A 24,618-nucleotide genomic window follows, 5' to 3' on the forward strand; every position below is an offset into this window, starting at 1 on the left:
GCAATGATGATGAAGAATCCATGTCTGTACTGAGGAAGACTGGAGGGCTGTGCCTGAATTAGGATCCATGAAAACATTAATGATTGAATTACAAGATGGAACCAAGCACCAGCTACTAAAGGACCCTGCTATTGCTGATGATACTGGGCAGGGGTCTGGCAGGTATGTCACCAATCCCAGACGTGTGTGTGTGTGTGTGTGTGTGTGTGTGTGTGTGTGGTGTGTGAATATCAATTCTTTCCACCTTTCAGGACTTAGGAATATTTTCAGAAATCCCATCTCAAAAAGTCAAGTGCCTCTCAGGATTGGAATTGTAAAAACTTCTCACTCTCTTTTTCTCTTCATTTGAAAGCTCAGGTGGTTTCACTGCATGAACATAGATGTTAGGAAGTACTAGACAGTTAAAATGAGAGAATCTTATAACCAGCTTGCTTTTTCTTTGTAAAGCCATTAAAACATTTTTGTAGAATGTATAAATGCTGCCACGATATGCACAGAAAACTTGTATCTTGTCTACTTGACAAGTGTAGGAACATTGCAGTAGATGTTAGGGGTTGGCTATCTTTTTATGAACCTTCCATCTTTCACATCTTAATTAAAAAAGCAGCAGCACCTTAGCAGAGACTATTGTTTGAGCTCCTTTTTGTACAGAGGACTTTTCTGAAGATTCTAAAGTTGCCAAAATTGATTCTTTTTAAAAATTAAATTAGTTCTTTGGTTAGTTGAGGTTGTCAGCTCATTGTATGCACCAGAAAAAAAAAATTAAAAAAAAAACTGTAAACAGTCAATAAAAAATAAGATTGCTTTCTACTTCTATTTGGAATAGCTATTAAAAAAATGAATAGCAGATTTCAGCTATTTATTATTTATTATTTATTTTAATTAAGGCATCTTATTGACTAAGCTAGGGTAAATCAGAGTAAATGAATGACCTCGGCTTCTTAAAAATACTAATCACTTAACAAATGATCTTAAAAAGCAAATTCAAGTTCAAATCTACATTTAATAATAGTTCGTGTGACTTTTTTAATCTTCTGAGAAAAAGTAAATTAAACACAGAAGCTGAAAAGTAACTGGCCGAATAATCAAATTTCATTTGCCTCTTAACTCAGAGTGAGTTAGATTAGAGAGTAATGAAAAGCCTCCCTTACATAATTTAGTTCCTTATGGCTTTGATTTTTCCCAAATTACAGCTTTATTGGAGAGCAGGCATCTGTAGATGTCATGCTTAATCATGGTTGTTTTTAGAACTAAAGTCTGTAATTTCAGAATGAATTTTGAGGGAATCTCTGGGGCCTCACAAGATCCTCCTAAATGAGGCCTTATATTCAATTCTACGATGAAATCAGGAGACTGGATCTGTAGAAGCCTCCAGTCTGCTTTGGCTTTGTTTTCTGATGACCTTGAAAAGACCCAGAATTTCATGAGAAATCACATTGGCTGGTTGGAATAAAATACTTTCGTGTGTTTTGCTTGTGTATTTTTCTTGAAAAATGTTTTAAATTTTAGTTTGATGATAAATTGATGTAATTTAGACCTTATAGACAACACATTTGCATTGATGCTGATGACTCCAGCTGGCTGTCCTGCTGGCTGGAAGAGAAGATTGAATACTACCTGACAGCCTCATCTCCTTCTTTTGGGTAGATGTGTCAGTGTTTGAGCCTTTTATCAGAGAGGGACACTGTAGTTCCTCTGAGTTCTCCTTATGGGCTCTGTGCCCTCCCCTGCACAGGTAACTATGCTTTCAGAGTAGAATCATCTTTGTTTGTTTGTTCACCTAATGTTTATTAAGTGTGTAATATGATTTGGCTGTGTCCCCATCCAAATCTTATCATGAATTGTAGCTCCCATAATTCCCACATGTTGTGGGAGGGACCTGGTGGGAGATAATTGAATCATGGGAGCAGTTTCCCCCATACTATCCTCCGGGTAGTGAATAAGTCTCATGAAATCTGTTGGTTTCATGAGGGGAAACTCCTTTCACTTGGCTCTCATTCTGTCTTTGCCTGCTGCCATGTAAGACGTGGCTTTTGCCTTCCACCATGATTGTGAGGCCTCCCCATCCACTTGGAATTGTGAATTCATTAAGCCTCTTTTTCTTTATAAATTACCCAGTATCAGGTATGTTTTTATCAGCAGCATGAAAACAGACTAATACAGTATGTGCTCTGAACCAGTTATTGCAGCTTACATACATAAAGAAGTTAACACACGAGTAAACCCAAAGCAAATTAGGAAACACGTTCTGAGCCTAGAATGAAGGCTATGAAGTAAATAAGCAGCAGAAAGTAGTAACTGGATTTGGAGGTATCAGTAGGTTAGGCTTAAATAGGCTTTTCAGATAGCGTTTCTCTGAGGAGGTGATGTGTGAGACAAGGTGAGAAAGATAAGGAAACCCTTAAGTAAAGATGTGGGAGAAGAAAATTCCAGGCAGGGAGAGAAGCCTGGGGTGACCAAAGAATTCAGAGACATTTACTTGGCTGGAGGATGATGAGGGAGGGGCATGGGAATATGAGATTGGAGAGAGGGTAGGGATCATTCAGTCTCTTAGAGGGTTTAGAAAGGACTTTGAAGCTTATCCTAAATTTAATAATAAAGTGTATTATTTCTATAGTGTCATATTCTCTTTTTCTCTCCCAGAAATAAACTGTTGATATGGTTCTTTTTTTTCTTTTCATTTCCTTCCAACCAGTGATTACTGAACATTTACTCTGCATTACACCAAATCCTACCTTCCTGAAGTTTAATTTTCAGGTAATAAGATGGACATTAATCTAATGAGACATAAACTAGAGTTCGTATGGACTAAAACTCAAGAAAACTTATCCCATAACACACAAACTCGAAATTGTAGAACCAGTTATAACATAGTTGACTTTGATGCTTGATCTGGTGTTCGTTCTCCATTCTCAATTTCCAGTTCTTAATTTCTTAGGGCAAACATCATTAAGAAGTTGAAAGGAAACTTCAACTCCTTAATGAGGTTTAGTAGTTCAGTAGTTTTTCCAACTACTTTATGATTGGGGAATTAAAAAAATGATAAAGACACTGTAGAAATAAAATGATTTCTCATTAAATTGAGAATAAGCTCTAAAATCCTTCCTAAACCTTTTAAGGAACTGAATGATCCCTGACTCCCTTTCCAATCTCATTGTCGTTTGGAACTCTTACTTTAGTCCATTGTATTCCATATACCCTTCACTGTGCTTATTTTCTGCTTTCTATGACAGTAAAGAGAAACTGAAAAGTAATGTTTTTCCACAAACTTCACTCTAACATGATCCCACATTTTATATGATTGAATGGCAAACCTGATTTATTGCCTGGTGATGGACTTGACTGTATTACAAGGATAAGGGTGCTGCACAGGAAGCCATCACAAGGGAATTTGGTCTTGATGGGGAGCTTGGGGAAGGATTCCTTAAACAGGTGGCATTTGAGCCAAGACCTGAAGGAGGGTAAGGATGTCCCCTCTTGGAGCAATAGGGAATGAAAGAAGGCCAGGATAGCTGGAGCTGAAGGAATGAGGGGAAATGTGGAATCGTTCCTGCTTTATAGAGGTAGGCAGATACGGCAGAAAACCACCCAAAGGATGTATGACTCTTTTGTGCCAGTGTTCATATATTCTGAAGAAAAGAGGCATTAAAGTGATAGAATTGCCAGCTTTGCTTGGAATTCTATTTATTTTTATTACTTTTTATTACAGGCAGAGACTTTCGGAGCAGGAAGGGGTGGAAAAGCAGAAGAGCAAGCTAATGTGTGTGAAAGAGACAACACGTGAGGGGCGGCCTTGCCTTATAGCAACCCACTCTTTTCAGTAACTAATCCAGTCCTGCAAGAGCGAGAACTCATTCACTTACTGCTGTGAGAATTAACCCAGTCCCTCAAGAGTGGCATTAATTCCTCTTAATGCCCTCAGCGACCCACCAGCCAACATTGCCACTCCAAGGACCCCATTTCCAACACATGAGTTGTGGGGGCTACACTCAAAGTATAGCAGTACTCTCATCATGATGAGAATGAGAAATACTTTAGTGTCCATCCATAGCAGAGTAAATAAAGGAATTGTGATATACTAAAACGTTGAGAGAAACTAAAAGCTTCATGTATCAAAGGGATAAATCTTAAAAATGTTATAGTGAGGTAGAAAAGCAACTTTTAGAAGGTTACATAAAAATATACCTTTTATGTAAAATGCAACATTCTCTAAATGATACTGTTTTGCTTTGGATGCATACCTTATTGATATATGTAAAAAGATGTAGACAGGCTTGGTAAATATCACATTTAGATGTTATCAGGGAAGGGTATGCAGATGGCTTTTATAGTGTGTGTGAAGATTTTCTTCCTTGTGTTGGGCGGTAGATATGTGCATTGATTGGTACAGGTTTCGCCTGTTGCAGAAAACTTTTTCTGTAAAAGGCCAGAGTATTAATGTCCTGGGACCACTTTTAATAAACTACCCTGAACTTGGTGGCTTCTAACAGACAGAAATTTATTCTCTCACAGTTCTGGAAGCCAAAAGTCCAATATCAAGGTGCCAGCATGGGCTCTGAAGGGCCAGGGTCCTCCCCGGCAGGCTGTGGGGGAGAGCACTTCCTTGCCTCTTCCAGAGTCTGGTGACTGCCAACATGTCTTGACATTCCTTGGCTTGTGGCTACATTACAGCAATCTTTGCCTTTATCTTCATGTTAGCTTTTCTCCTCTGGGTGTGTCTAATCTCCCTCTACCTATCTCATACAAGGACACTTTGGCTGTCATTTAGGGCTCACCCAGATACACGAGAAGGATCTCACCTCAGGATCCTTGACTTATTTATTACACCTGCAAAGTCTCTCTTCCCAAATAAGGTAACATTCACGAATTAGAACATAGCACTGACTTTGGGAGTCATTATCAGATTACCACAACTAGGTAGTAAAAATTTTAGGATTTGTGGGTCATATAGTTTCTGCCACTTAACATTGCCACTGTAGCCTGAAACACTCAAAGATGAATGAAACAAATGAATGTAGCTATGTTTCAATAACACTTTATTTGGAAAAGAGATGAAGGCCTGGATTTGACTGGGAGCGAGTGGCTGCTGAAGTTTGCAGTCCTGTGGTCTATGGAAACAAGTGTTACGTGTGGCAAGTCAGTGGGATCTATTGGGATATTACCGATGGCTCACTACTAATATCACCCTCTAATGCCCATGGGGGAGTCTGATGCAATCAACTTACATATAAAGTTTTGTTTTTATAATACATTTCTAACTTTCAGAGAAAGTCAAGAATCTACTAATTCCATCCTAAATTTTCCTATCGTTTATTTGTGACACCTACACTTTTGAAGAATACACAGAAGATGTGCACACATGCTGGTCACATGGTAGATTTGGCAGAAGGCTTTTTGAAAGAAAGGAGAGCCCGAAAGAAGTGGTAGCCATGTGCAAGCTGCATCAGCCCTGCATGAAGCCCAAACTGGTATAACTCAGTGCAGAGTTGAGCTATTCCCATTGCTCAGCCTGCTTCCTGAGCAGCATGATGTAACCTTGTTTTAAGAGACACAGCATGGCACCAACTAGGAAAGACAGGATGGTTCCTAGAAGGAGGTCAGGCAGAGCAGGATGCCAGCATCACCTTATACCCAAGGTCCAAATGAATATTTGCCCAAAAAGAATTGTATCTAATCATTTTATTTTTGGTGGCTTTGGGGGTCATTATGGAAAGATCTGGCTCCTCTTTGAGCAGTTTCTTTACTGTCACTGATGCTTATGTGTAATTTTGAAGAGAGAACATAATCAGAAATACAGTCCTGAATTTTATACCTGGATAAAAACGAATAACTAACATCTATTGAAAATTACTATATTCTAGGTACTATGTTAAGTAATTTTCAAGTTACTTATTTGAATCCAGTAGTTCTCAGTGGAGGCTTAGTTTGTTCCCCAGAATAAATTGTGCAATGTCTGGAGATGTTTTTGGTTGTTACGACTTGGGATGGAGCTACTTACACCATCTATTGAGTAGAGGCTGGTCATGCTGCTAAATATCATAGAATTATCAAGACAACCCCCTACAACAAAAAACGATCTCATCCAAAATATCTATAATTCTGAGGCTGAGAAATTCTGCTGTCACCCAGCGAAATAGGCTGTGGTACTGTTCATCTTACTGACAAGGAAATAGGCTTTGAAAGTTTATGTCTTCTCTCCAAGATAATTCAGGATGACTCCACCCTTTTGACCCTAAACTTCTGAAGTAGATTTCTAGAATTTGAAAAGGTGTTTGGTGAGACACAGGTTCAATCAGCCAGATTTTGAAAATGTATGCCAACTGACTTTTAAGGAAAGCAAAATGAATATTTATGGAACAGCTAATGTCTGCTAAGTATTATATTAGATCCTGTCACATACACTGTATATGGTTCCTGTGGGATATCTTTGTGTCTGTTTTCCAGAGTAGAAAGCTGAGGCCCACAAGTGGTTAATAACTTATTTATTCAAGCATGTAATTATGGTATTAATAAATGGAGGAACAAGAATTTGAATCCAGGTATGTCTGACTGTAGAACCTATTTGGTTCTTAGGTCATGAGCCTGTTCTCTTGGTAAGAGGTGAAGCTAGGGAGGGGATTGAATAATTATTTTTCCTGTTTATTTTTAATGCAATGTCCCTATGGCAGGAATATATCAAAGAATATTCAGGATGTCTGAAATTTTGGACTACCCATGGCCTTTTCTGTTTCCAGTCTTAAAAATTGTAATTCCTAAAGGTGAAAGATAACAATGAAGTAAAGCAAAATCAAGTTAATCCATTTTCTATGTTGTTAATTGCTAGGCAAGTCCCATTTATTTTTAACAAACTGCAGAATATATTTTGAAGATATGAGACTATAAAGTTGTTTAATTGTTTAAAATGAAAATAAAATGCCTTGGAAATAGGTAGTGAAAGAATGAGACTCCTGAAATTTATGATAATGAATAAAACTATTAGGGCGTAGACATTAGGGTGATACGGGATTTATATTACTCAAAGGGGAAACGTTTACATAACTTCCTAATGGTTCTTCCACTTATTATTCAATAGTTCTTTTCCCATTTAAAAAATAAATTGCATATTTCATGATAGCCTATTATCTTTCCTTCTGTTGATTTTGTAAGATTTCTATAACTTACTCTATATTAAAAAAGAATAATAAATGAGTTTAATAGTGTTCTTAAGCCTCTTAGCATTTACTTTTTCTCTTTTCACGCCCCTATTTTAAAAAATCAGTGCCCGCAGTCTTCCTAAATTAATTAAAAATGGCCATTTCTGTTCAAGCTTTGAAAGACCAATTAATATTGAAGTGACTTCATTCAGTCTTTTCTGCACTAATCTTATTAGTAGCAGAATTAGTGTAGCAATTAAAGTGGATTTTCCATATGGTTAATAACATTATATCATCAGATTTTCTTTTTGGCTCGAGATTGAGTTGAATTTCAGTTATTTGTTATTTATCATTCCTATACTTGGTCTATTCAAAGAAAAAAGGGTTCTTTCTGTGACCTGCATTATCCATGTCAAAAAAAATCTCAAATTGAGAGGAAGATGGCTTCAGAAGGAATAAAGAAATAAGCTATCATTCTACACTTCTATCAAATTTAAACATACTGTGCATGTTGTAGACACAATCAGAGATTAGAGACACTGAATTTCATTTGATTAGCAGTTTGTACCAGTGGCTACATGATAAAGTAGGATGTAAATGACCAATGATCACTCTGGTTTACTTGGTAACCATGCTCTGTCGTGTTGCTTAGTCATTAGATGTTATGGGCAGGCCGACCCTTTGATAGCCTCTCCCTCCAATTCCTGCTACCTAGGACTTATGAAGGTGCCCAGAAACAGTGACATTTATGACTTCCATGTGAACTCACCTTTCTGGGTTCCTCTCTTCCAAGGGAAAATACGGTGGCTTCCTATATGTACTGAAGTCACGGCAGTCCTGCTTCTACGAAGTCCCTTCCATTATAACCTTTCCCTAATCCCTCCAAGCCTCAACCATATATTTCTGTCTATGGGTCTCCAGATATCTCTCTACTTGATAACTTAATTTCTACCCACCTTTCCAGCTTCATTCTCACACCATTCTCCCACTTGTTCACTTCATTATAGCCAGATGATTTCTCAGAGCTTCTCATGCTACCAGTCCTGTGTCATAGCCTCTCACTTGCCATTCCTTGACCTGAAAGTTTTTCCTTTCACTCTATAATGTCTAGCGCCTTTTTGCCCTGGGGTTCAGCTGGAATGTCTCTTTCCCAGAAGGTCTTTCTGTAAACATCTCATCGTACATAAGGGCTCCTTATCTTTCTCTCTCAGACCACTGTGTTCTTTTATATTATAACAAATTTGAAAATATGGATTTATTTACTTTATTTTCTCATTTTATTGACTTATTAAATTGTAAGAGCCATGAGGACAAAACTTCAAATACTGAATTCACTTCTATATACCCAGTATAACTTTATGTTTATAACTTACCCGAGTATACCAAAAATATTTGTAATATAAATAAATGGATGATGACGTCCTCTGTATGATGAAGGAAATGCCCTGTATTCATGAGGCCTCAACTCCCAGATATTATATGACACCACCCGCGCAGGCATCACTTCTGTTCATTCCTTCCCTCTTGGCAGAAATTTCTCAGAGAATTTTCCCATCCCTTCCCCCAGGTTTCTAACAAAGTACATGTTCTTCAAACATTCAGTAGTTGAAAGAATATAGCTGATGACTTAGCAATGGCTCAGACACAGTTTGTAACATCCTCAAATCCTCTTTGTAATTGTGATTCTATTTAATTTATAAAGTATCTATAGTTAGTTGTATCTGAGGCATTCCATGACACTTTTTGAGTGTATGTATTTTGGCAGACCAGTGAGATCAGGGGAGGGAATAAGAGGGCCTATTTTGAACATGGAAACTTCCCTAGATTTTTCAACCTACATTCATCAATTTGAATTTTTATATGGTTTCTCTTTGGGCCTTTCAAATGACCCCTTGTATGAAAACAAAGGTTTGTGGAGGGAGTAATGAATCTAGTTTGCAATATTAAAGAATGAGTAGTAATAGATTTCATCATAGCAGTTTTAACTTCTAGTAATTAATGCATTTATTATTATTCTAAAAATAAAAATGAGATGTTCATTTTTGCAAAATGTGGGCACTGCCAATATGTAGAAGAGAATAAAAAATCAGCCATAATTCCAGCCCCACTTTACCTCTGGAGGGCATGAACTTTGTCTTATTTAACATTTTATCTCTAGCACCTCATGGGGTGTGGGCACATGAAGAGCACACAATAAATATTGTTTAATAAATAACCTACATATTGCTTGTGTCAACAACTTGATATATGGCTCTTACTTTATGTATATAATTTATGTAATTAAAAGCAGTGGCCCCCTCAGGTGTAAGCACAAGAGGGTGTGTTGTTTGAAGGGAATTTAATAGCAATAGTAAAACCAACTAACAGTGGGTCTGCTTTTTGTTATCACCATGCTTGGGCAATTCTAAACAATGGCAGTGATAAAATCGTTCTCCTCCAGCCAGACCACTCCCACCCCCTCACTTTGTGCTTCACAGGTTAAGTGCACACTATATGTTAAATTTTATCCTCAGCTTTTTAAATAACATTTTATCATAAGCAGTTTCCAGCTGAAAACTTTTACAACTTCTGGTGAAAGCACTTGGCAATATATCTCAATAACTGAAAGTATTCATGATCTTTGAATCTTTCTGCTGGGATTCTGCTATAAAAGTAGCATAAAATGCAAATGAAGATGTATGGAAAATGATATTCATGGAAACAGTATTTATTATAACAAAAGAGTAGAAGTAGTCTGAATGTTGAACACTGAAGAAATGAGCTATTAATGGTACATTCATAAGATGAACTATTATAGTCATTAAAGTGACATTTATGCACAGAAAACTCAGTATATTTTGAAGTGGATCTGAATCTGAAGCATGTACTTACTGGTCAGAATTACATTCAATGGAGAACACATAAAATAGAAACATGACAGGGAAAAAAGTAGAAAGCTATAGATTATTGCTAGAGTAATAATGTTTACACTATTCCTAGGGACTAGACATGCAATCAGAAATCAGAACTTAAGATGCACATTTTTACAACTGTAGTGTATTCAAAGTATAGTTGTAGAAAAGCTTGAAAATGACATATTTAGTAAAATGCAGTTAATCCACTAAATATGGAAAGTTCCTGGTTCCCAGTCTTTTGATGGCCTATAGGACATATCCCAAAAGCTATGGCAGCATCGATGCAGAGGACCAAGTCCATTGCAGCTTTCTGAATTGGCACTACTTTCTCATTTTAGGGAGCCAGGCAAGAAGGACCTTTCTCTTGGCTAAAGTAAAGGCAGGCAAAGGTGTGGATTACTCATTCAGGAAATGAATCGGTCAACCAAATTAGTGGAGAAGCTCTATTATTTTCAATAGGCTTCCGTCAGTCTTATCAGATAGGACACTCTGGTTTTCTATTCACATGATTGCTTTTTTCTGTTAAATTGAAGTGTCTCCAAATTTTCTAATTACTTTTAAGTCGGACTTATTTTAGTAAACCATCTGCAAATTATCTTAGTGGTTAATTTTGTGAACCCAGATTTACAGAAACAATGAAAACTTGATATGTTTTCACATTTGAAATATATGTTGAGATTTTTCTATCATTTAAAAAGAAACTATTGCAATTAGAAATGAAATCAAAGAATCGAAAACAAAATATCCCATAGGTCTATGTGTCTGCTTTTATGCTAGTACCATACTGTTTTGGTTACTGTATCTCTGTAGTTTAATTTGAAGTCAGAATGTGATTCCTCCAGTTTTGTGTTTTGTTTTTTTTGTTTTTTTTTTTCCATTTGTATTCAGGATAGCTTTGACTTTTGTGGTTCCATGTTAATTTGATGAAGAATGTCATTGATATTTGAATAGAGATTGCATTGAATCTGTAGATTACTTATGTAGTATAGACATTTTAACCATGTGATTCTTCCAATGCATGAACATGGGATATCTTTGTTTTTGTGTGTCCTCTTTAATTTATTGCATCAATGCTTTGTAGTTTTCAGTGTAGAATTCTTTCCTTTCTTTAATTAAGGTTGCACCTAAGTGCTTTATTTTATTTGTAGCTCTTGCAAATGGGATTACTTTTTTTTATTCCTTTTTCAGATTGTTCATTGTTGACATATGGAAATGCTAGTGATTTTTCTGTGTTTTGTATCCTGCAACTTCGCTGAATTTATCAGTTCTAACAATTTTTTTGATGGAGTCCTTAGGTTTTTTCAACTATAAGATCGTATTATCTTCAAACAATGATAATTTGACTTCTTCCTTTCCTATTTTGATGCCCTTTACTTTTTTCTCTTGTCTGATTGCTCTAGTAGGACTTCTAGTACTATGTTGAATAACAGTGGTGAAAGTGGGCATCCTTGTCTTGTTCCAGATCTTACAGGAAAAGCTTTCAGTTTTTCTCCATTCAGCATGATACCTTCTGGGGATTTGTTCTTTATTTGGCTTTTATGTGATAAAGGTATATTCCTTTTATATACAGTTTTTTGAGGGTTTTTATCATGAAGGGATGTTGATTTTATCAAATGCCTTTTTTTGGGATCTGTCAAAATAATCATTTGGATTTTGCTCTTCATTCTTTTGACATTATGTATTAGATTGATTGATTTGTGTGTGTTGAACTATCCTTGCATCCCTGGGATAAATCCCACTTAGTCATGATGAAATTTACTTGTTGTTCTATTCTACTGTGACTAAGCTGACACAAATCACAATACAAATTCATTCCCACTCTTTTCTCCCCTTTCCACATGCAAAGGTGCCTCTCCCTATGACCACAACCACCATCAGCTCACGGTGGGGTTCTGCCAGGCCGGCACCATTCAGGGCACTGGGCTTCCCTCTGGCCCAGGGCAGGTCCAGAAATGCTGTCCAAGAGCCTAGGCCTGTACTTGGGGACCACAAGAGTGTGCTTGTTGCTGTACCTCACTGTGGCTGAGCTGGTACCCAAACTGTAAGACATAGTCCCCTTTACTTCTCTTTCCTTCCCTCAAACAGAAGAAGTCTCTTCCCATAGCCATCCCAGCTGGGATTATTCTGGGTCACATCTGAAGTTTGCACAGCTCTGAGTCTCACCCAAGGCCCTCAGCAAGTACTGCCTGGGTATGATTGCTGATTATTCAGGGCCCAAGTGCTTATTAGTCAGCAGGTGATGAATCCTGCCAGGACTGGCTCTTTCTATTCAAGGCAGTGGGTTCCTTTCTGGCCTAGACTGTGTCTAGAAATGTTATTGGGGAGCTAAGGCTTGAAATGGGAGTCTCAGGACTCTGCCTGGTACCCTGTCCTGCTGTGGCTGAACTGGCATACAGGTTGCAAGACAAAGTCCTCTTTACTCTTCCCTCACCTCTCAAGCAAAAGGAAGGAGTCTCTGCTGGAACTGCGAGCTGTTCTGCCTGGAGTTGGGGAAGCATGATGATGCAGTCATTCCCTTGGCTGCCCCCGCTGGCGTCTCGCTAGGTCATGTGCATCCCAAGTCCACTGACTTCAAGCCCAGCACAGCACCAGGACTTGCCCAGAAATTGCAGTACTTGGGGCCTATAAGGCCTTTCAAGTTGATTGAGGACCCCTGGGCACTTTAGTGCATGGTGGCAAGGCTTGCAGGAACTCAGGGACCACTGGGATGGACAGTTTGCCTCTGGCTAAGGCTTGTCTAGATGCTCCCTCCATCCACACTGGCTGAGTTCTTCCTTGTCCTGCTTTCTGAGTTCTGCTTTCCACTGTGACAGGGCAGCACTGCATTTTTTTTTTTTTTTTTTTTTTTTGAGTTTGATGGACATGATTTTCTTTTTTTTAATTTAAGTTCTGGGGTGCATGTACACAACGTGCAGGTTTGTTACATATGTATATGTGTGCCACATTGGTGTGCTGCACCCATTAACTCGTCATTTACATTAGATATATCTCCTGATGCTATCCCTCCCCTCTCCCCCCTCCTCACAATAGGACCCAGTGTGTGATGTTCCCCTTCCTGTGTCCAAGTGATCTCATTGTTCAGTTCCCACCTATGAGTTAGAACATGCGGTATTTGGTTTTCTGTTCTTGTGATAGTTTGCTGAGAATGATGGTTTCCAGCTTCATCCATGTCCCTACAAAGGACACTAACTCATCCTTTTTTATGGCTGCATAATATTCCATGGTGTATATGTGCCATATTTTCTTAATCCAGTCTGTCACTGATGGACATTTGGGTTGATTCCAAGTCTTTGCTATTGTGAATAGTGCTGCAATAAACATAAGTGTGCATGTGTCTTTATAGCAGCATGATTTATAATCCTTTGGGTATATCCCCAGTAATGGGATGACTGGGTCAAATGGTATTTCTAGTTCTAGATCCTTGAGGAATCGCCACACTGTTTTCCACAATGGTTGAACTAGTTTACAGTCCCTGCAGCAGTGTAAAAGTGTTCCTATTTCTCCTCATCCTCTCCAGCACCTGTTGTTTCCTGATTTCTTAATGATTGCCATTCTAACTGGTGTTGGATGATATCTCATTGTGGTTTTGATTTGCATTTCTCTGATGGCCAGTGATGATGAGCATTTTTTCATGTGTCTGTTGACTGTATGAATGTCTTCTTTTGAGAAGTGTCTGTTCATATCCTTTGCCCACTTTTTGATGGGGTTGTTTGTTTTTTTCTTGTAAATTTGATTGAGTTCTTTGTAGGTTCTGGATATTAGCCCTTTGTCAGATGAGTAGTTTGCAAACATTTTCTCTCATTCTGTAAGTTGCATGTTCACTCTGATGGTAGTTTCTTTTGCTGTGCAGAAGCTCTTTCAATGCAAAGTCCCATAATCGCGGTGCTTTCCCTACCCCAAACACACAGATTCTCCCTCCACACCATGTCCCTGCTGCCAGGGGATGGGGATGGAGTGGTGTAGGCCATACAAGACTATCTTCCCTCCTTTATTCAGTGCCTGTTTCCTTAATATGGTGTTAAAACCAGGTGATGTGATTGCCCACCTGATTTTTGGTTCTTATGAAGTTGATTTTTCGTGTGAATAGTTGCTCAATTTGGTGTTCCTGTGGCAAAGACAATCACTGGAGGCTTCTAGTTGATCATCCTTCTCTGCTCTCTAAGAGTGTTTCATTTCCATTCCTGGAAGTCCTTTAGATTATTCATTCTAAAGCCCTTTCACAGTTACTAGCCCTATTTTTTTTTTTATTTTCTTGCCCTCCAAACTCTAAATATATCTCTTTCCCCTTCCTATTTCACACTGTGGCATGTTGCCTAGCACTTAGGTATAAAGGAATTAAAATCATACTGAATTATGAGTAGGTCAAAGTTTTAAGAACATTGTGTTACATAAATCTATTTACTCTTCGAGGATTTTTACAGCAAGAGCAAGAAAAAAAAAAAAAACTCTGACAGTTGTGTTGGAAGAAATAGAAGTTGAAGATCTCATGGCCAATTAAGTTGGTATGTAAATTAGAACCTTGCTTTTACAGGCATGCTATTCTTTTACTGTCTTATTAGAACTTCTGAAATACTAAAATGTAGGCAAAAAGGAAAAAAAATTATTCTTATCTCAAATCTCTATTTCTGTAGGCAATGCCTTTACTATCTTTTCTTGAGGATTATAAATATCCTTTAAAAAGGAAATGTGGCTAAAGGTCTTACTGTTCTCTTATGGTAAAAATAAAGTGTAAATTTTAAAGTCTTATATAAAGCTTTACACAAAAATATCACAAAAGAGAGGCTGAAGAGTTAAATGCAAGAGAGAGGGGCAATATCCAATCTATACACTATAGCCAGGGTATAAACAAATATAAGCATGTTATTTCCATGATTAAAATATTTATTTATTTATTATTTATGTATTTTTTTGAGAGTTTACTCTGTTGCCCAGGCTGGAGTACAGTGTCACAATCTTGGCCCACTGCAACCTCTGTCTCCTGGGTTCAAGCAATTTTCCTCCCTCAGCCTTCCGATTAGCCGGGATTACAGGTGCATGCCACCACACCCAGCTAATTTTTGTATTTTTAGTAGAGACAGGTTTTCACCATGTAGCCAGCCTGATCTCGAACTCCTAACCTCAAATGATCTGCCTGCCTCGGCCTGCCAAAGTGCTGGGATTACAGGTATGAGCCACCGTACCTGACCTGATTATAATATTTAAATGGCTGTGAATTGTCTTATGCATCATGCCTAAACTATTTAACGTGATCCTGAGGCCTTTCATGATAGCCTCAACAGACCACACTCACATTTTCCATTGTCCTTACTCCTCTTCTCTCTCTGATTTCCAACAAGCCAGGTCTTCTGTCATATCCTAGAATGTGCCATGATACCTTCTACCCCAGCTTTGTTGCAAACACAAGTCCTTTTTCTTAGATATCCCCATGGGCTACCAACTATATGTTTACATATACTTTGTCCTTCTGTAGTCTCTAAAACCAGGTTTCCATATAATATGAACTGATAATACCTTGTGGAGCTCCTTTAGGTGTGTGTAATAATTTTAAGCACGTTATTTTATTAATAGGGTTAAATGTGTTTTCTCTATGAGAGTGTGCATTCTAAGAGAGTGGTGACTATATCTGGGTAATTTTTATCTGAACTTTAAGTGCCTGGCAAATAGTGAACTTTCATATGTAAGATGGAGAAAATGATGAACTCTGTTTCATAGAATAGTTATAAGGAGGAAGTGAGACTATGTATAGAAAGGTCTTAGCATGGATTAGAGCAAAGAAACTTATAGTAAAATATCTGAAACCCTGGATTAGTGATGGAGTTGGCAAAGCCTCATCAGTACAGACCAAACAGTTTTCCACCAACCCTTCATTTATTCTTTAGGAATGTCTGGATGATTCAGGCACCCCAGAATCACCCTAGAACTTAGCATCACTTAGCAGCATTGAGGCACCTTGATAGAAAAAGAGAGGTATAAATCGATCAATCTGAGTTTTATTGAATGTTGTTAGATGGCCACCAATTGGAAGAGTACAGGGGAAGGGTCTTTTCCCATTCTCAATCTGAGGACAGATGCTGTGGGCCACTTTCTAATTAGCTCCTTTTTGTTCATGCAAAGTATAGTGTAGTCACTTTCTTGTTGTAGTTCTCACTATCCAAACTATAGATACTTATCTTACTTTTGCTGGCCTAATGAAACCCAAAATATATTAAAATAATTTAATATTTGAACATTTATGTTCTGCTAGGGCCTATTCTAGGTGCCTTAAATGTGTGGACTTATTTAATTCTTGTGGTGAACCTACAAAATAGGATTTATTATCATTCCTAATACTGACATAAAGAGGTAGCTGTGGTTACACAGCTAATAAGTGGTACAGCTGATGCTTGAATGTAGATAGTGTAACTCTTAGTATCTCATGCTTTCAACCACAGTATTGTGCTGATGAAATGATTTTAAAGGCAACTCTGTTGTTCACAGCACCTTTAAATCTATATTTCAACTACCATTTGAGAGAGTTTTATCTTTTGTCCTTATCACATACCTAGAGAAAAAGAAATGTTGAAAGCAGTTGTCTGTCTCATTTTGACCAAAAGTAAACTCACCTTTCTAGAGCTTTGCTTGATCAAGATTATCTTATCACCAAAACAAAGAAGAAAACAAAACAAAACAAACAAAACCCCTGGGGCCTATGAAGGTTTAGCAAGACAACAAAGATGTCCCACAGAATTGTCCAACTGATTCGTCTTCCAATTGAGAAATGTAAGGCAGCCGTCCCACTATGGATGGAAAGCCCACCAGCTCACCTGGAACATGAGGGAAGAAAGTCAGGGGAAGAAGAGAGAAGAGATAAGAGAACATGGATTAGAGGGACAGAGACAATGAGAGACAGCTGCAGAAATAAGCCAGGAAAAACTGAGTCAGCTCTACAGGAATGATAGTCGATCTTCAGATGGCTTCCAGAAGCAACAGAAAGGAAAGAGATGGAGTACTAAGGTATCAAGACATTTAACTCAGCATCTTTTCTGCACTAAGTAGTAGAAAGATTTTATCCCTACACTGTGTAAAAGATTAAAGTTTAGATTTTCTTTGAAGATGGAAAAACAACAAGTTTTGTTGGAGAGTTCATACCTTAGCAATGTGAAATAACAGAACAGCACCAAACTTTTATTTAAATTATTTATAAGTGACAAAATAACACTAATCAGAATGTAAATTTTTAATGTTTGCTATTGAATATTCTGTAATTCTCTGCATTATGTCTTTGATGACATGATTTGTTGAAAATGGAAAATGGCATTATTTCTATATTACTACTTGGTTTCTTTTTTTGTAAGCTCTGTGTTTCCTTAGATAGTCACAAATGATGTACCTATTATTTTTGTAGTGCCTTAGTTTTTAGAACAGGTAGGAATTAATGAACCATACCTAATTAATTATAAGTAAGTTTCTAAGAAAAATTTGAGGAGAGATTGCGTCAAAAAGTAGCTTTTCATATTTATGTATGTATGTATGTATGTATGTATGTATGTATTTATTTATTCATTTAAGACCAGGTCTCACTTTGTCACCCAGGGTGGAGTGCAGTAGTGCAATCTCAGCTCACTTCAGCCTCTACCTCCTAATTTAAGTGATCCTCCTGCCTCAGCTTCCCAAGTGTCTTGTACTACAGGCACGTGCCACCATACACAGCAAATTTTTTTTTTTATATTTTTAGTAGAGACAGGGTTTTACCATGTTGCCTAGGCTGGTCTTGAACTCCTGAGCTCTAGCAGTCTGTCCGCCTTGGCCTCCCAAAGTACTAAGATTACATGCATGAGCCACCCTGCCTGGCCTCATTATTTTATTTTTTAAAAATTCAGAATGTGATCTAGGTGACAGGTTATTCCATAACATATATATGGTAAAAGTGTAGAATGATACTGGACTAGATTATTTTCAAGGTTATGAATAATGCTAACCAGGATCCTAAAGCAGGAAGTAAGGGAAACCTTTAATATGCACACAGCAGCACTGAAAATTCAATTCAGATGTAATCCTCTCTAAAACTATATGTTGGCCAATAAAAATATCATGCAAGTACAGCTTCATGTATTTGAGGTAGAGTTGGTTTTAACTGCATTTCAACAACAAGGCAACATAAAATCTAGTATCTTATTTTTGGCTATAGGAAATGATCTAGTCTCAAAATGACTATTCTGTTAAATTCAATCATTATTCAGTATGTACTGTTGGGGCAACATGTACACAAGTAAATTGCAAATGTTGGATTGCTTTGCTCTGAACTCTTTCTTGTGTGTAATGAATTTGTCTAAGGAGAAAATTAGGGGGAGATGAATGATGCAATTTGAATATCATAGGGATTCAAAGAAAAACTCCAAACCATTCTGATTTTATGCATTTTACTCATTGATGGGAATTGATATACTTCTTGAGGTCTAGCAATTTTATAAGTCTAAGAAGCCTCATTGTTGGAACAACATACTATTAAAAACATGAAAAGGATATCAAAAGAAATGTTATAAAAACCTGTTTCGACAACTGGTGTTCATTTCTCAAGTGGAGGGAAAACAAAACCAAAGCATAAATTGGATCATGATTTCTGGCATAGATATACAATGGCATGTACTCAGGCTTTGGATATTACTAGGAAGGCATTCTGCCCTTATAATTTATTTGTGAGTTTTACACACACACACACACACACACACACACACACACAAACAATTTTTGCTTCTGGGTGCCTGGTTTAATATGAGATATCTTTTTGCTCATTAAGGCTCTTGCTTACTCATCAGATATTTGTTATCTAAATGCATTAGACTTCCTGAAATTTTATTGTGTCTGTAACTTGTGATTGGCAAAATGTAGATGAGTTATGCAGATCTCAGAAACAAAACCGAAATGGGGTATTAACTTTTGAAATAAGAAGATATTTTCTAAATCAATGGCCCAAAGCTGTGGCTATATTGCCTGTGGAACTGCTGAAAATAGAGATGCACTGGCTTTTTTCCAGACCTAGGAAATCAAAATCTGTAGGGTAGTGGGAATAAACATGCCTATTTAGTTGTCCCTGTTAATCTTCTTAGGTGAGTCTTATTCACAGCAAGGGTTGCAAACCACTGGTTTAAATAATTAACAGTTGTACAGAACTTTATAATTTACAAAGCATATTACAATTTGTAATCTATTTTAATCCATTGTGATAGGCATCTATTTTATAGACAACTTAATTAAGATTTACAGAGGTTAAGTGATCACCTAAGATTCTATAACCTGTTGGGACCTAATTTTTAAGATAGACTTTTGATGCAAAATCAACAGTTTTATTTTTTGCTTTTGCATTTTTTAAAGTCATAATATACATACAGAAAATGGCCATGCCATTAATGTAGAGCCCCAGGAATTTTCACAAAATGAACATACACACTCTAACGAGCACCACAAAAACTTCCCTATTGTTCTAGAACAGTCACTAATTGCCCTGCCCCTGTGAGGGTAATCACAATGCTGACTTCTAGCAGCCTAACTTAGATTCACCCTGTTTTTTTCTTTTCTTTTCTTTTCTTTTCTTTTCTTTTCTTTTCTTTTCTTTTCTTTTCTTTTCTCTTTTCTTTTCTTTTCTTTTCTTTTCTTTTCTTTTCTTTTCTTTTCTTTCCTTCCTTCCTTCCTTCCTTCCTTCCTTCCTTCCTTCCTTCCTTCCTTCCTTCCTTCCTTCCTTCCTTCCTCTTTCTTTCTTTTTTTTTGTATTTGGATAAATCTAATCACCTAATACAAACTCTTTCGTGTAGGCCTTTTTTTGTTGATCATGACATCTGACATCTGTCAGATTCATCCATGTTGTTTTATGCAGCAATAGTTAATCTACCCTTGGTTCTTATAGTGAATAAGTTCTTGGTTCTTGAATATTGGTTTTGGAATTACTGGTGGCATTGATGAATTTGTTAGTGGTATCCACGATGGAATTGGTGGTGGTACTGGCGATGGAATTCTAATGGGATTGTTGGTCATATTGATAGATGCATTGTGGTAGTACTACTATTCACTAGAGTAGAAACACAGTGAATGTTTACTGATGATCCCTCTCTAAATGAAGACCTGTCTTTTTTTTTTTTTTTCCTTTGAGACGGAGTCTGGCTCTGTCACCCAGGCTGGAGTGCAGTAGTGCCATCTCGGGTCACTGCAAGCTCTTGGTTCTTGGTTCTTTGCATGAATATACACAATTATTTTATCTATTCTAGTATCTGTGGAAAAATTTGGCAGTTTCAGCTTTTTAACTATTGACAACAGCGTTCTCTCAACAGTCTGGGACATATCTTTGGTAAGCATGTACATATTTCTATTGGGGATATATCTCGGTAAATCCAGAGATTTTCACACTGTAATTTTTAAACTGTAAGTTGACAGAAATCACCCCTAGCCTTTCCCTTCTAAACTTTCCCCTTCTTTATTAATTGTAATTCTTACCACAACTCTCAACTTAATTCATCAAAGCTGTTCTGAAAAAGAGACAGAGGCAAATTATCTACTCTACGTTATACCATGCCTAGTAATTCCTAATTTATTTGTAAGGCTAGTGCTTTGATTTAAAGGGACAACTTTCTGATTGTAGAATTTCAGAAACCAGTGAGTCAGGCATAAAAGAATTATTGATAGAGTTCAGCAAATGGTTTTCTCTTATTTGGTACAGATTTTTGCATGAAATTCCTTTGGACAAAATGTTATGAGAAAAACAAAATGATTAATGAATTAATGGGTTACTCGTTGAGGTTAACAGATCATTGTTTGACCCTGTGCACTTAGACAGGTCTTCCATTCCCTCCAAGTCCTGGCCTCACTCTACACAATACACTGGTAAAAATCGGTCACCCTGCTCAGAGACGTTGTGCCCATATGTACTTCAGAGTCATCACCAGTGTCTATCCTTCAGGTGTTTCTTTGTCCCTGACTCCTTTCTTAGGGATCTGAAGAACCATGTGGAACTTTCCTATGGAATTCTCACCCATAGACCCTGGATCCTTAGCTTTAAGGTTCATCGATGTACTATGCAATACTTAAATATTTCCCAGTGTCTTTATACAAGGAGCAAGGCAGGAGATGAGATTCATGAATGGCAAGTTGTATGGCAGATGTACCTGACAGCGGTCACTTAATTTAAGTATACCCTGAATTCTATTCTTAGACCCTATGGGGAGTCTGAGAAATCCAAGAGTGTTCAACCCAGGGATTCATTCCTTATCTATGAGGAAAATCTGAACCTCCACCCGTCCCTTGGAAAACAGGCCATGCAGAGTATCTAGGCTGTTTGTTTTGGGTTAAATAAAGATTGCCAGGTGGAGGTTGCTGGAAAAGAAAGCTAAGTAAAAATGCTGTATAAACTGCATGCTGTTTACAAGTGGTCACAGTTCTCCTGTCTACCCTGCCACCACTGAACTGCCCTGTATGTAAGTCTCCTCAATAAACCCTATGTTTCATCCTCTGGCTCTGGGTTTCTTCTTCAAGTTCTTGAACATTATACCATCACTATTGAAATCCATCAGGATCTGGCTGACATAAACCCATGCTTTTCCCAAAAGGAAAGGCAGTTCTCTAGGCCTCAGTTTTCTCAAGTATAAAATTGGAATAATAACATTTCCATTAGATTAAATAATATAATGACATGATGTGCTTAATACAAGTATGTGGTGCTGAATAAGTGGTATCATTAGATGAACACAAAGTTCAGGGACTGTGTCTTCTTCATCCTTATAGTAGTATCCGGTATGAAGCTGCCTGTAAATTTTTAAGGGAATTTGTGATTTATAACATTCTCATGAAAGAGGATATTTTCTGGTCCTTTTCCCCATTTGGATGAATACCAAATTACTAATAGAAATATAAAATTGATCTTTAGGCTCTTCAAATCTGTTATTTCTATGAAGAACATTCACAGATGACATCACACTTAAAGGATTCAAGGAGAGTCAGACTGTGTTTACACAAGAGTTAGAGCATGTTCCAGAAGTACAGAAAGAATTTTGCTGAGGATGTGGTCATTAACGAATGTAAATTATTTAAATTCAGCTTTTCCAAATTCTTAAGTCTGCCTCTGGTCAGGCATGTTGATAAAACCAGGTGAATCATTTTAATTGCTTTTCACCTTCTCATCTAGGCTTCAGTGTTAACTATCATTTGCCTCTGAATGATATGAATTATAACATATGGTGCATTGAGACAGGTCTTCCGGGCACCTGTAGTCCCAGCTACTCGGGAGGCTGAGGCAGGAGAATGGTGTGAACCCGGGAGGCGGAGCTTGCAGTGAGCCTAGATGGCGCTACTGCACTCCAGCCTGGGTGACAGAGCTAGACTCCATCTCAAAGGAAAAAAAAAAAAAAAGACAGGTCTTCGTTTAGAGGGGGATGATCAGTAAACATTCACTGTGTTTCTACTCTAGTGAATGGTAGTACTACCACAATGCCTCTATCAATAGGACCAGCAATCCCATCAGAATTCCACACCAGTACCACCACCAATTCCATCGTGGATACCACCAACAAATTCATCATCAATGCCACCAGCAATTCCAAAACCAATATTCAAGCTAACACTAAGGGTGAGCAAATATGCTAGACTCTGGGAGCCCACGTGAATCAAACGTGGAAACATGGTTTATGGCAATACTGAGTACATAGTTGAGTGGAGGAAATACATCATGAAGCCAGCATTATTCAGTCTTGCCTGGCCTGCATGGTCCCTTCTTGGGCCACTCTGCTACTCTGCCCCTCACAGGTTTTTCTCTAGCCACATTAGCTTATTGTTAGTTCTAGGTCCTACTTGAAAACCTTTACATGTTCTGAACCATCTGCCTGGGGTAGTTGTTTCTAGTATTCACAAGTTAAAACCCTTTTCGTACTTAAGCTATTGGCTCAAATGTCGTTCCCCAAGAGAAACCTTCTCTGGTCTCCCTTGTGTATTAGGATCATAGGGATGATAGCTCTTGCCTTGCATATTTGATCTACATTTGAGGTAAATGAGTGTTGAGTACCTAATGCAATGCCTGCCTGCAGCTATTGATAGTACAGGTTCAGTATCCCTTATCCAAAATGCTCAGAGATCAGAAGTGTTTCAGAATTTAGATTTTTTTTTTTTCAGATTTTAGATATTTGCATATACATAATTAATAAGATATCTTGGGGATGGGACCCAAATCTAAACATGAGATTCATTTATGATTTATATACACATTATACACATAGCCCAAGGGTAATTTTATACAATATTTTACATAATTTTTGTATATAAAACAAAGTTTCCATACACTGGCCTATGGAGAAGCGAAAGCGTCACTGTCTCAGCCGCCTGTGTGGATAACCTGTGGTTGGTTGGCACCACTGTCACTCCTGACTCTAAATTTATATCGTACCTATAAGCAATCATTTTCTTATACTCATTCACATGTAAATACTTAGCAATAAAAATATGACATGCTATTAATATAGTGAAAAAATGGTGCGTTCAGGCTAACTTGTGTCATGTCGATGTTCAAACAGTTTTGAATTTTGGAGCATTTCAAGTTTCAGGTTTTCAGATTCGATATGCTCAACTTGTAGCAGTAAAAGTAAAACTTAACGGGTGATCCATGTGACTGTATAAAAAGAGCCAAACTGGATATGAAGCCAAAGACCAAAAAGGCTCAGCGAGATAGAAGTTTCAGATTGGAGATGAGGAAGCAAAGCCTTGAGCTTTGCTTGAGTCATGAAGAGAGTAGCTGTAGGCCAGCTCTGAGCAGGATCAGAAGCCCTTCAGAAGGTGTGGACAGTTATAGTAGCATGGTGAATGCAATGAAACAGAGCATACAAAATATGAAAGTAGCAAAGGGGAGGGTACAGAATTAACTGCTTCTGGCATGATTGCACCTGAGAGCAAAGGAAAACGGTTGAGGAGAGTGGCTCCTAATCACCCTTATGTGTGCTGGTCTATTTGAAAGTCTTGTTTCTTTCTAGTTTCCTTTTATCTTCTTGTGTTCGCAAGGCTTTGAGTGCAACCTGATTATGGAAATATGAACCTGAAGTTTTGACTCATTTTTATTGCTTCTGAATCCTTTGAGTCTAGGCACAGGGAGAATTTAGTCACCAGTTCTACTTTGGTTGTTAAAAGATAAGCATTATCCAACACACTTTGCATAATGTTCCACAGAGAAGCTTCATAAGTAATTCTTGTGGCCTGCACCAGTTTTCCCTTACTCTTCTTTAAGTTATTCTGTGTATGAGTCAGAGTGTTAAATTTGTTTTATTTATCCTTGTTCAGAATCGATTTAGTTTAGTGAGTTTAAGAGCAAAGATTGAATCCCAGCTCTGTGAGACCTTGGGGTAAGTCACTTAACTTCTCTCTGTGTTAATTTTCTTCTCTGTAAAGCGGTGATAAGAATCATACCTAATAATATGTAAGTCATAAAGTTGTTGTGACAATAAAATGAAATAATGAACAAGAATGAGAACAGTACCTGGCACATAATAAGTGTTACATAAATATGAACTATCATAGTTGAACAAGTAATGATAAAACACTAGGTAGAAAGTTTTACCAAGAGTTTCTTTTTTTTCAGTTGCCCTAAG

The 24,618-nt window shown here is 37.6% G+C and overlaps 1 protein-coding gene and 1 long non-coding RNA gene across 5 annotated transcripts in view; both read left to right on the plus strand.

The window, feature by feature from the left end:
• Positions 1–24,618, plus strand: part of LOC105487858 (potassium voltage-gated channel interacting protein 4) — a 1,213,665-nt gene that overhangs the window by 37,435 nt on the left and 1,151,612 nt on the right. The gene's annotated exons all lie outside the window — the stretch shown is intronic.
• Positions 1–24,618, plus strand: part of LOC139362112 (uncharacterized) — a 127,001-nt gene that overhangs the window by 37,212 nt on the left and 65,171 nt on the right. The window contains exon 2 of the long non-coding RNA XR_011620458.1: positions 1–24,618. This exon is cut by the window's right edge and continues 65,171 nt beyond it. This is a non-coding gene — a long non-coding RNA (uncharacterized lncRNA).

The sequence above is a fragment of the Macaca nemestrina genome, chromosome 3 (genome assembly GCF_043159975.1).
Source record: "Macaca nemestrina isolate mMacNem1 chromosome 3, mMacNem.hap1, whole genome shotgun sequence".
Classification (NCBI taxonomy): Eukaryota; Metazoa; Chordata; class Mammalia; order Primates; family Cercopithecidae; genus Macaca; species Macaca nemestrina.